Below are 12807 nucleotides of genomic sequence, written 5' to 3'. Positions count from 1 at the left end.
AATACATATGTCATATCTTATCAAATTTGTATTTTGGGGGGATGTTTTTTGCTGGAAAGCATTATATGTTTATTGGAGAAAAAAGAAATTTTTGAGTGTATGGCGTTTTGACACGTAATGATGAATTAGCATATGGACAAGTCATGTTTTCATATCATTTTTTCTCACCTAAAAATCTTATTCTAATAAGTTTGTAAATATATTATTTAATAATTAAATAGGTAGAAACTGAATAAATTGTCAAACAATTCATTTTTAAAGAAAGGATACGAGTTGGGCAATACAATGTATTAATTGAGGTGATACAATGTACATTCCATCCACAATATCGCATGGTGTGTTATATTCAGTGATTTATCGGTGTTAAGTGAACATTTGGAACCAAAATGGCGTTTCAACAGAAGTACGCAATGTTGTGACGTTATAGAGAGCCCCCTTAATAGAAGAATCTTGTTTTTTTAACGTTACATAATGCCTATTTTCAGACGACCACGTGGAGATCTCTGCTATCCCCCTACGTTCCCTCTTGCCCTCTGACCTCAGTACATACTATCGGTATCTGGGCAGCCTGACCACCCCTCCTTGTTATGAGACCGTCATCTGGACACTGTTTAAGGAGACAATCAAAGTATCAAGGAGACAGGTGCGTGGGTTTACCTTCACAAAACTTAATTATCAGGGTCTGAAGGAGAAAGGTCTGAGAATTCATAGAAAACTCTTGTCGAATTTACAATTATCAGTGTCACTGCGGAATCAATGACAGGACTGTAATATATTGATAAATAGTCAGCTGTGGTTTTATAAAAAAGTAAATTTCAATATTCAACATATTAAGTACACTGTCTTGTACTTTAAAGATATACTTTTCATTTTAATTCAAAAAGCGTTTTCCATATCTGACAAATTGTTATTTTGTGCTGAACATGATAAAAACCTAAATATAGTTCCAAAATCCTAACTAGCAAAGGAATAATTTCTCTGAAATATTGCTGGAAAAAATCCATACCAACAGTTATTACATAATATGTCTTTAAAATTGCAGCTTGAAATTTTCCGCCATGAAGTGAAACAGAACTATCCCACGGAACCGGATAAAGATTTAATTGACGACTTCCGGCCTATTCAGCCCCTAAATCGTAGAATAGTCTACACTAGTAACATTAATGGAATAAGTCAGAAACCTCAGAGTTCTGATCCACAGAATTCTTCATCTGTGGCCAATTTCTCATTGATTAATTTTCTTACTATTTTACTTCTTATATTTTTCATTTGATATGTCGTTGTTTGTTTACAATTAAATTTCTAGATAATAGTCTCTCTTCGCAGAAGAAAACACAAAATTCTTTCTTTTTATACATGTGAAATGTTATCTTTGTGTTTTGACAAAATAACTTTGCATATTAAGACAAACATTTCTTCTCTTTATGTGGTAATATATAGATTACGTTAACATTATTGTATATCGAATCATTTTATCCTATAATTTTTTACATGTATGTCAAAGCAATCAATTATCATTATATTGCTTGACATTCATATGTCCAATTCAATCCTTCGTCCCAACTGTGATACCCATATATTTCTCTAGCTTTTTTTTAATTCTTGTTTTTATTTTCTTTTATTGAATCTTTGTCTTCCAGAAGAATTACATGTTTAATATTTTTTTTTACATGAGAGTAAATGAATCATAACTAGTAGATGAATCTGCTAAATTCAAGAAAGACTTTGTGCATTCAAGTGTTGATTTTAATTTCAATGAAATAAAATTATGACAATAAAAAAATATATAATTTTTTTCTTGATTCTATCTTAAAGCATATGGAGCTAAACATAAACTGTTTGCTTTTGAGGATATTAAAACCAAAGGCGTTTGTTAACTATTGTTCAGTTAGAAAGCAAACAGGTCCATTGAAACACTGCAAAAAGGGAGCAGAACAAACAAGAACCTGTAAGAATATCATAGGAAGGATCAGATGCATGAAGAAGTAAGCATCCGCTGCCAACTGGTTACTTCTACCGTGTGCTACTTGTCACGATCGGGAAAACCAAAAAATACCACATAGTCAATTCAGTGATTAAAAGACGGCCAAACATTTATAGTATGATAAACGTCAAATCAGTGATTAAAAGACGGCCAAACATTTATAGTATGATAAACGACAAATCAGTGCTCATCTTAATGGTAGACTTTATTTGGTGACAAGGTCATTTCATACACCATACAAGGGTAGACTTGCAAATTGATGCCTTCAAACGACATTGTAAATATTCTTTTATAACTTGTTTGTCAAAAGCTTACCTAGTGTTAGAAATGTTTTGCACGTTGCGAATGCTCTAGCGTAGCGGACCGATTAGGAAACATAAATCTTATACTCCCATTACGCAGATAATTAGGATGTTTTGCTAAATAAGTAAGAGAAGCAAGGGGTTACTGAAAGGATGAAGTAATCATGTTTATCTTATAATGTTTTATTACTTATACAACAATTAACAATTAACTTGACGCAAAGAAAATATATTCGATTGTACAGAAATATTTCTTTTGAAACAATTCAATCTTTTATTTTGGTTTTATAAATCAATAGGGTTTAAATTACATAAAAATTAATCATAATAACACATTTTAACAACAATTTCTTTTATTAAAAAAATGCAGCTTATGTTGCTTTAAATTTGTTTATAATTTGTTAAGCAATGAAAAATGACAAAAACATTTGATCTTTCAAAGTTCTGCAGTTCTTGTTGCATATCTTATGATCCTGTTATAATGAAGTTCTTAGAAGTCCCATTTATGTTTTTACAAGGAATATTTTGATGCAAAATTTTCGGTTTAAAAATTGACATGATACTGTAAACGAACAAGCAATAAAGCTCTTTCTGCAAGTTTCATGACCCTTTCTTATCCCCTTGCATTTGCGTTTGAAGGGATATAGTAACGTGCCTGTGTTGGTACAAAGGGACAAAGAAGGAATTTTTCAAGGAAATAATATAAATTATATAATCAATACAGCTCCACCCTAGCACTAGAACCCCTGACCCTGGGGACATTTTTCCTCGTAATACGAGGGACGTTCAATAAATAATGTCATCAGCTTGATGACATACAACATAGAAATCATATGCCATTAAGCTTGACTTTCTCTAATTATTGAATCTTTAATGAGTTGTTTACAGTTTATTTGACCACTTTTCATCACGTAGTTCAATTGTGAGAAGCTGGAAAACAAGGGCTATTCGAGACACTGCATTTAAAATGAATAGTCAAGAATCGGTAAACTAGAGTGAAATTAAACGCTTCATTAAAGCTTCTGTAAAACTTGTTAAGAATCCCAAAGATATATTAACTGATATATGCGAAATTTACAGCAACCAATGTCTGTTTTATACACACATAAGCAGGTGAATTTCAATGAACAAAAATGATATAATGGGTCTCAAAATTGGGCACTGTCCTTGGCGACAAGGACATACAAAATCCAATGTATATTTGCAAAAACTCAACAAATTATCACTGATTATGTCAGATTGACTTTTTGACAGATAGCAAATTTGATAGACATCATTTTGGGGGAGTTCAAATTGTTTTAAAGAATCGTTTAATAGTAAAAAAGTTAAATACTCAAAGGTCACCCAATATTTTGAAAAATGAGTGAAAATGACAGCATGTAGGAATATCTAAATAATCATTTTAAAAGATAAAAAAATGTACTTATTCATGTTTGTCTGAAATTCAAACAGGTCATGAAACTTGAATCCATTTTCCTCCAAAACCCTCAAAACAAATTTGGAATGAGATGCACTTGACAAAACAGCAAAGGCCTGAAAAGAGTAAAGAATTGCAAGAGCACAAAAACAGTTTTATATACTATTTTCTTAAATATTAGTGGTGTTGTTGTTCAAATTCTTATTGGGGGAGTAATTTCAATTTCTGGAAGAGTCTAGAAAGCAAATATTTTGAAAAAAAAGTGAAAGGTTTATGAGATGAAGGAGCCGGAATGAGGGATTCATTACACTTAATTTCTTCATGACAGAGTCCATACCCATAGATCATGAAGAGAAAAGGAGTTCTCTGGGTAAAAAGAAAGTTAATGTTTTGTCACACCAATTATATTGGCCAGAACTTTCAACCTTTGACTTGTTTCATTTTCCAAACTTGAAAAAAAGAAAAACATCTTTCAGAAAGAAGAAACAAGTACAGGAAAAAATCATAGGATCTGCCATATTCCAGTATACAAAGGGTCATACTCAAAATGTGTTCTCAAACCAATTAAAAATTGAATAAAAATATAACGGATATTTTCTTTTAATTTAAAGAGAATATTTTAGTTTTATCATTAAGACTAAATCATAGAAAAACGTTTTCTTGTTTCTTTGCGAGCAACGATGACATAATTTATTGAACGTCCTTCGTAACTATGTATGTAGTTAGTTTATTGAATACCCAGAAGCAGAGAAGAAGATTTTCAAAGATTTAATGCTTGTTCATTATATAATCAATAGAGCCCCTCTTAAAACCAGAACACCAGACCCTAGAGCCATGAAATTCACAATTTTCGAAGATTGAATCCTTCCTGATCAAAATTATAAATTAAGTTTGTTTGTTTATGTCCAGCTTTGCAGGAGCAGAGAAGAAGATCCCCCCCCCAAAAAAATGCATTTTCATTAAATTCTATAAAGTAACCCCCCTACTAGAACTCCTGACCCTTGGACCATGAATTTCACAATTTTGGTAGAGGGCTCAATGCTTATTACAATTAAACCATCAATTTGACTGCTTGATGTCCAGGAGAAATGAAGATTTTTAAAGATTGCATTACTTTCAGTGGTTTTGGTCCAACTCCCTAGGCCCCAGGGGGACAGGGACTATGAAATTCACAATTTTTGATTCCCTTTAGCCATAGATGCTGTATGCCAAAATTGGTTGAAATTGGTTGAGCGGTTGCAAAGAAGAAGCTAAAAATGTTCAAATGTTAACGCAAGACGACGGACGCAGACAGATAGCAATAGGTCACCTGAGTTTACTCAGGCGACCTAAAAAGATCTCAATTTTGATAAAATAAGGTTTCAGATACTCTTGTTAATGTAATTTATTTGAGCAAAAAATAAGAACAATTCAATTTCGCAAAATATTTTAATATTTCTTGCCCTTAATTTTGATGACAATAACACCGAAACAATCTGCAGTCAGGTGTTTGGTTACTGTTGCAGACTTTAACGCAGTTTCCATCAAACAGGCATACTAAATTAAGAATATGCATTTAAACTTGTGCATTTTTTTTTAAATATATCTCTTTAAGTACCCTTATCCTTTCCGTTTGTTTTAAACGATAGATGATAATTTAAATTTTCTCTTAAAAAGAAGTCTATAAACACATATATTCAATACTCATGGTTTTGAAGTAATCGGTATAGATTTTTAGACATACTCAATAATAGCATGTTGGAACCAACATTACATGCAATAGCATTCAAGTTTTGTGCAAAATACTCACGGGTCCCCACTCTGCAGGTGCACCGTTTATATGAGCAAGCTCTAACCTGGCCACTTGGGCAGTTTATTTTTCCATAACATTGGCCATCATAGTCACAACAAGAGGCTGCAACGAGAACAATTTTGATATGATAAATTAAAGCAAGGTTATTATTTTCAAGACCGCTAGCAAATAGCGCCCATCCCAACGTTAGTTAGTACTATGAATAATTCTAACGCATTATTGACCAAACAATTTGCACACTACTTTATAACCTCCAGCTTGCTGAAAAGTTATAAAAGTACAAAATGATACATCTAAAGTCAATTTCAAGAGCTTATGAGGGTAAATAATACGGTTCTATGAAATCAGGAAATAATGTTTCATTCATTTCTTCATTTATGTTGATATACGTTTGCATGAATAAATTTTGATAAAATTGAGAATTTTTCATGCAGTTCAGAAAGTCAAATACTTTTCAACTAAAAAAAAAACTTTATCCATCTCGGGACAAAATCCCAATCAACAATACCAGTTTTAATTTTCATTTAAACATACCTCTAAAATCACTGTAATTTTTCTTTTTAATACAAATAAAACATTTTGAAAATGTAATTTCTAGAATAAAACATTATCAGTATTAAGATCAATTATTAAAAAATGTTGTAGAGACACAAAAGATAATCAAACTTACCTGCTAGAAGTAGTGAAAAAAAGACTATGTATTTCACAAGGACATTCATGGTTCAACCTACATTCGTCTCTGTTCCACTCTGTTTTTTTTTTTTTCTGTCGTTTTTATATATAATATGTATACACACTTGTGTATAAATTTGCTGATACAGCTACATGCTATTATTTGTTCTACTCCTACGTTTATGATAAATTTTAACAGATCTATTACCATTTAAATTCTTGATTGCACAGATATCCAAGATCTTACAAACACATGTTACATTGTTATTATTTGTTGTCTATAATTCAAGTGACGTTGACTTACGCGTTCAGTTACTAAATATACCACACGAGTATGTGTATTTGATTTACCGAGGTATCACTGCACATGACATAACGCCTGCTTGATGTCCACTTCATCAAAGTATTTTATGAAACATATGGAGATAACGAATAGTATTCAAAATCAAAAGTTCATATATAATGAAATATGTGGAGATAACGGACAGTATATATAAGATCAAAAGTCCTTTAAACAATTCCAAATTTTAAGCAGAGCAAACACAAACCTTTAAAACGTCAGAGGTGGGATCAGATACAATGGAGTGACCGGTCTCACTCGCCGTGTGATCCTTGATCGGGAAACAGTGGGAAAATGAGACGACAATTCAGTGGCCTAACAATCAGTATGAAAAACGTCAGTCAGTCAGCAATAAAGTTCTCCAAAATAATAAATTGCATTTGCTGACAAGGTCATTGTATCGACCATAGAAGTTACGAAATGGTGAGTTTAAACGAGACTCCTGAAATTTTTGTTTCATCAACTTGCTTGTCATTAAGATATAAACTCCCTACGCAGGCGGTGAAGTAAGGAAAGGAAGTTGATGATTGAAAAGTTGAAGTCATCACGTTTATCAAAAAGCTTGGTTGTTAGATTACCATTATTGTCATTTCCAAATAAAATGAATCAAGATTTCAATAAACAAATGACATAAAAAACGAAATTATGTGTGAATTTTGGGAAAAGACCAATTTAAGACAAGTGTTTTCTTTTTATATCAGACTTTGTCAACATTTCATTTTTAGTAAACACAAATTTCCGCTGGCAAGGTGCATAAAGTTACGGACCTCTGCTTCCGAAAGTTTTATGGTCGATACAATGACCTTGTCAGCAAATACAATAATTCTATAGAAATGCTAACTTTTTTCATATCATAAAGATTGTTAATCTATTTTTTACACAATGAATTGTCGTGGATTTTTTCCCGTTTTTTTCCCATTATAACAAAGATTACACGGCGGGTGTTACCGGTCGGCAGGGGATGCTAACTCCTCCATGTTTGAGAGCTGCGTTTGTGTTCCGTTTCTATTTTGTGATGTTTAATGGATTGTTGAGCTCTACATCTGTTCGATACATATATATATATATCATTTAATCTATTGTATGTGTACTTTAAAAAGCGAGCTTCGTATTTTAGCGGCTTTTGCGTAGACAACAATGCTCTGATTCATGAATACCGCTAAGAAATCATTAACATATACAATAAACTTGACGGAGATGTGTAGCGCTGATTTATGTTTACGCCAACAATTCCTTACCCAGTGATTGCGCTAAATTTTGAGTTCGTTAAATTATTTTCAGGGACAATATTTGATTGTTGAAAAAAAGCTCACTACATTTCATTACAGATATTCATTAAAAATTTATGAAATGTGTCTTCTCACTTGGAAAAATATACGTGCAATTTTAAAATAAGTTGTTTATCAAATTTGACTGTAACCCAGAAAAAATTGACAGCTTAACATATCAAATTCTATTTACAATTTATTTGAACTTTTTTTTATTTCTTCAATTACAAAAGTAAGTTTGGAAGCGGAATGATATTAACACTAAAATAACTTAAATTTTTCAGTCTACAATAAATCTACCTCTTGATACTGAGTAAAATCTAACTAGACAGATGTAATAAATGAATAAAACAAATAAAACGATACTTGAATAAAATCAGTAAATTAATTATCATAACATTTTTCTATGCAAATATTAAACCTAATATTGTAAGATAGTATAGGGCTTTTAATCAAGAGAGAAAAAAAAAATGTATGGCATTTGCCTGACCATATTTAATATAGTTCTCCAGTGTTCAATCACACTTAAATTTGCTTAAAAGCACGAAATGATTCTAACGAAGTTTTTGAGATTAAAGGTATTTTTGAAAAAAAAAATCAAATGGAAAACATCAAAAGCAAGATTTTCATAATATTTTTATTTTAATACTTTCTGTAAATGATAAGACACGAAAGTATATATTAGTTTAAGCACTTGATCTGCCAATTTCCAAACTTAATCGGTACTTTAATCCTGATAAAACTAAAGGCCTGAATTATTTGTAGTGCAGTTTATCTCAAAGAAATTTATGAGAAATTGTTATATTCGATATATCAAAGATGGAAATTTCCTGTATTATTTGCACAGGCTTCTACAGACAGACGGGGTTGACCTCATGTGAGATAACCGTTAAAAATAAATATATTTGATTGACCGAGAAATTAAAAATGCTTCATTTATTAATTCCTTCTCTTGCAAAATTAAATGCTTGTGGGTCGGAAGATAACTCATCTCCAAAATTAACGAAAAAAAACTGTCGTCAATTCAGTGTATAAATAATGGACTAACAATTAGTATGAAAAACGTCGGTCAGCATTTGACTCAATGATCAATTGTATTTGATGACAAGGTCATTGTATCGACCAAAGAAGTTAGTACGAAATGATGACTTTGAACGAAACTGCTGTGATTCTTATTTCATCAACTTCTTTATCAATAATTTACTTCGTTTAAGAAATTGTTCATACGTAGGACATGCTCTTGCGTATCGAATCAACTGAGATATATAAATCCGTATACAGGTGGTGAAGCTATATTGCTGCACAAATAAGGGAAGCTGACGATAGAAAAGCTAAAGTCTGCACAATTATCACACAGCTTGGTTGCTAGGTTACCATTAATGTCTTTTTCAAGTAAAATATCAAAGTATGAAGCAGAGGTGCCAGATTCTGTGGTATCTTTTATCTCAAGCTCAGTCGGATATATCGTATCGAGATAGGAATGGAAATTACCATTGTTAATTGACAATACGTCGTCGATATATCTAAATGTCGAGTTGAATGCCACGGCAAGTGTTTTCTTATTTTCACGCATAAGATTTAGAGCAAAGTTTGCTTCATATGAATTTAAAAATAGGTATGCCAATAACGGAGCGCAATTGGTACCTTAGTATTCTCTATATAGACAAAACTATTGGGAAGGGGCTTAAGGATGAACCATTTTTTAACAATATTTACCTTGTGTAAAATGCCTAATGTTTTTTTTAGATATAGCATGTTAACAAAAAGTGCTAAGAACATTGAAACAGAGACCACTACTTTCAGTTTTCTAGTTTAAAAAGGACGATCCAAAAAGCAAGGTATTATGTGAATCTGTGTCAAAACAGCACAAACATATTTTTATAAACGTACATGTAACAACAGAACTTTCGTAGTCCTTTCACACCAACATAAAAAAATTCACACAATTTTATTTATAGACGTCGTAGAAACTCTCGATCCTGCTTCGTAAAGCATTGTTTTTTACACCCATGGGGGGGGGGTTAAGAAAACAAAGAGTGGAAGATCTATAAAAATATAACAAAGTAAACATTGAAATCTTAAATTAGGGCTTAAAACATAGGCCCTGAATAATTCATAGAAGCAACAGTAACGTCATTTAAAATACCATATAAGAAGGATATGGAGATAACGAACATTATTCAAACTCAAAAAACAATACAAAACCGAAACTTCAGAGGTGGGATCAGGTGCCATGGGGGAGAAAGCATCCCCTGCTGATCGGTCACACCCGCCTATAGCCCCTTGTCATGATCTTGGAGTAACGGGAAAATCCGTCTTCAATTTAGTGTATATACTAAATAATGGACTGACGATTAGTATGAAAAACGACAGTCAGCATTTGACTCAATGATAAATTGTAGTCGCTGACAAGGTCATTGTATCGACCATAAAACGTAGCAATGTGGGTCCTTTACTCCATTTATTGTCCAAATCTGGAAAGCGCTAGGAGTTTTCTAACTTACCTTTGCTGCAGTTGATTTTCACCCTTTCTGCTTTATTTACGGAATGCTGACATTAAACCAGATTGTTGTTATCCTTGTAACATCAACTTATCTGTCAGTAAAATGCCTCCATGATATGCTGGAAGTACTCGATGCATGGTCGTGAGTATCGAATATGTAGTGACGTGAACACCATTTTCATATAATAGTAGAAAATAACTGCAGAGGAAGGAAAGTTGACTATGGCAAAAAATGAAATAATCTCCTTATGCAATGGAAAAAATTAATAATTTGTTCTGAGTGAAAAAATGCTTAAATCGCAAAGCATGGTCAGTGTCATTAATTCTGTTAATTTGAATGAAATATGTGGACATAGAGAACAGTATCCAAACTCTACAGTCCATTAAACACTGTAAAACAGCAAAATCTTTAACAGAATATTTGAAAAACAAATATCCCCGAAAACACATACATAAGACGTAGAAGTTTTGAGTAATACTTCCCTGTCAATCGGTCACATCCAACAGTAGTCTAATATACAATTAAGAAATAAAGTCAGCGTTTTCGTGAATGTTGCAGGATAACCTCCGAGGTCGAGAAATGTTGTTTGAAAGATAAAAGCCGAGGCGTTAGCCGAGGCTTTTATATTTCAACCAACATTTCGAGACCGAGGAGGTTATCCTGCAACATCCACGACAACAAGGACTTTATTTCTATTCTATAAAGATCATGAAGATCGCTTAAATACGCCTGGTCGTTTCCTATAAAGAGAAACGAAATAGGTCACCATGTCTCGATTACGCTGTTCCATTTAACAACAGAGGCAAAATTGTTTGCTTACATGTGTATAGAATGCAGACAATTTGAGAGCTTTCGTTGCATTAAAAGATAGCCGTTTTAAATTTTAAATTTGTTTGTTTTATGTATTGATTAATTTTAATGAAAATACAATAACAAAATCTTGTTCCTGTTTAACTGCTTTATTGGTGTTTAAATGTGTAGGGAGGTCCGTGGAATAGCCCCGCTTGGCTATAAAAACCGACATTCATCAGCAACTTGATGCAATTTACATTGTTCAGATTGCAATAGACGACACATCGATGTGGTCTAAACAAGTATTTCATTTTAGAGTCAAATATTTATTTCAACTGTACAGGTTTGATACATGTTTCTGATCTGATAATTTTTTGATGACGTTCGTGATTTATTGGAGAATAATGTCCGCGGCATTTCTTTGATGTTTTCAATAATCGTGGTAGAATGGAAAATAAAAGTACAAACCAGGGAGCATTTTGGATAAATTAGTTGCGAAGGAATTAAAATAATTAGTAACTTTACATACAGTGACCTTGTCAGCAAATACATTTTATCATTGAGTCAAATGCTGACTGACGTTTTTCATACTAATTGTTAGTCCATTATTTATACCTGAATTGAGGACATACTTTTCCGTTATTTCCCAATCATGACAATGAGCACATAGCGGGAGTGACAGGTCAGCAGGGGATACTCATTCCTCCATGGCACCTGATCCCACCTCTGATGTTTTGAGGTCCGTGTTTGCTCTAGTCCTATTTGGTATTGTTTTATGGACTTTGATATTGTATACTGATCGTTATCTCCATATTCTTCTTGTAAATATCTTATGATTAAGAAAGAATTCGGAAACTCCGCCTGAAAATATTATTGCTCCTATTTAAACATTAAACGTTTAGAATTGGATTTTGAAAAAGATAATTTATTATGACAATTTACCAATTGTTCTTATTCTTAGATATTTTAAAACACAAATATAAAAAACCCAGTACATTAATAGATGTAGGTTGTGTGATGTTTATAGAACACTTCGATAAAGAGTACTTCGTCACAAGGTATGTCTCAAATAACACTTTGAATGGGGCTTGATATTTTATAAAATATAAATATAAACTCTCAATCATAATAATCACAAACAAAACTCGTTGCGTCACAAACAAAACTCGTTGCGTCACAAACAAAACTCGTTGCGAATTTGGTTGAAATTGGTTCACTCTTTTTGATGACGCTGATATTGTCCTAGAGAGCTAAAAGGGGATATAAATGTAATGTACATACGATGTATCTTGTAAACCTACTGGTTTTCATATTCAAAATTCTTAAATAGCTGCGTTGTGCATATTGCATTCTAAAAACAAATTTAGGACTTGAAAAAACGAACAAATCTGTGTCTACAACCTTAAAAGATAAAACATTCAGTGCAACTTTGATCTTCAGTGATAACGGTCTCGTGAATATTGCAAAGCCTGCCGCGAGGAAATCTTTGTGGCCGAAAAAAATATTTATTTCCCATGGCAAAGGTGAATTTTATTTCCATTGTCTGATAAAATCGAGGAAAAAAAACCTACAACCTCTCACAGATTATACAGGTATATGGCGCAATTAATCTGACTAATTTCTTTCTTGGAAGTCATATATAGTGCTCTAGCAGATGAAAAAAGTCAATAGAAAATCTCATTAATACCAAAAACTGTGAATATCTGTTGTAGATTTACACTGAGCGACAGTTAACT

The 12807-nt window shown here is 32.4% G+C and overlaps 1 long non-coding RNA gene across 1 annotated transcript; it reads right to left on the bottom strand.

Moving 5' to 3' along the window:
• Positions 1–5117: 5117 nt before the first annotated feature.
• LOC134239179 (uncharacterized) lies at positions 5118–6252 on the bottom strand. Its single transcript, XR_009986151.1, has 3 exons — positions 6166–6252; positions 5493–5597; positions 5118–5239 (listed from the first exon to the last, which is right to left on the bottom strand). It is a non-coding gene; the product is annotated as an uncharacterized LOC134239179 (long non-coding RNA).
• Positions 6253–12807: the final 6555 nt, after the last annotated feature.

Source organism: Saccostrea cucullata, unplaced genomic scaffold, assembly GCF_032062105.1.
Source record: "Saccostrea cucullata isolate Sc308-1 unplaced genomic scaffold, CSIRO_AGI_Scuc_v1 ctg2174, whole genome shotgun sequence".
In the NCBI taxonomy this organism is placed as follows: domain Eukaryota; kingdom Metazoa; phylum Mollusca; class Bivalvia; order Ostreida; family Ostreidae; genus Saccostrea; species Saccostrea cuccullata.
Note: the sequence above shows the minus strand (reverse complement) of the source record. Positions and strands in the feature narration are given on the sequence as shown.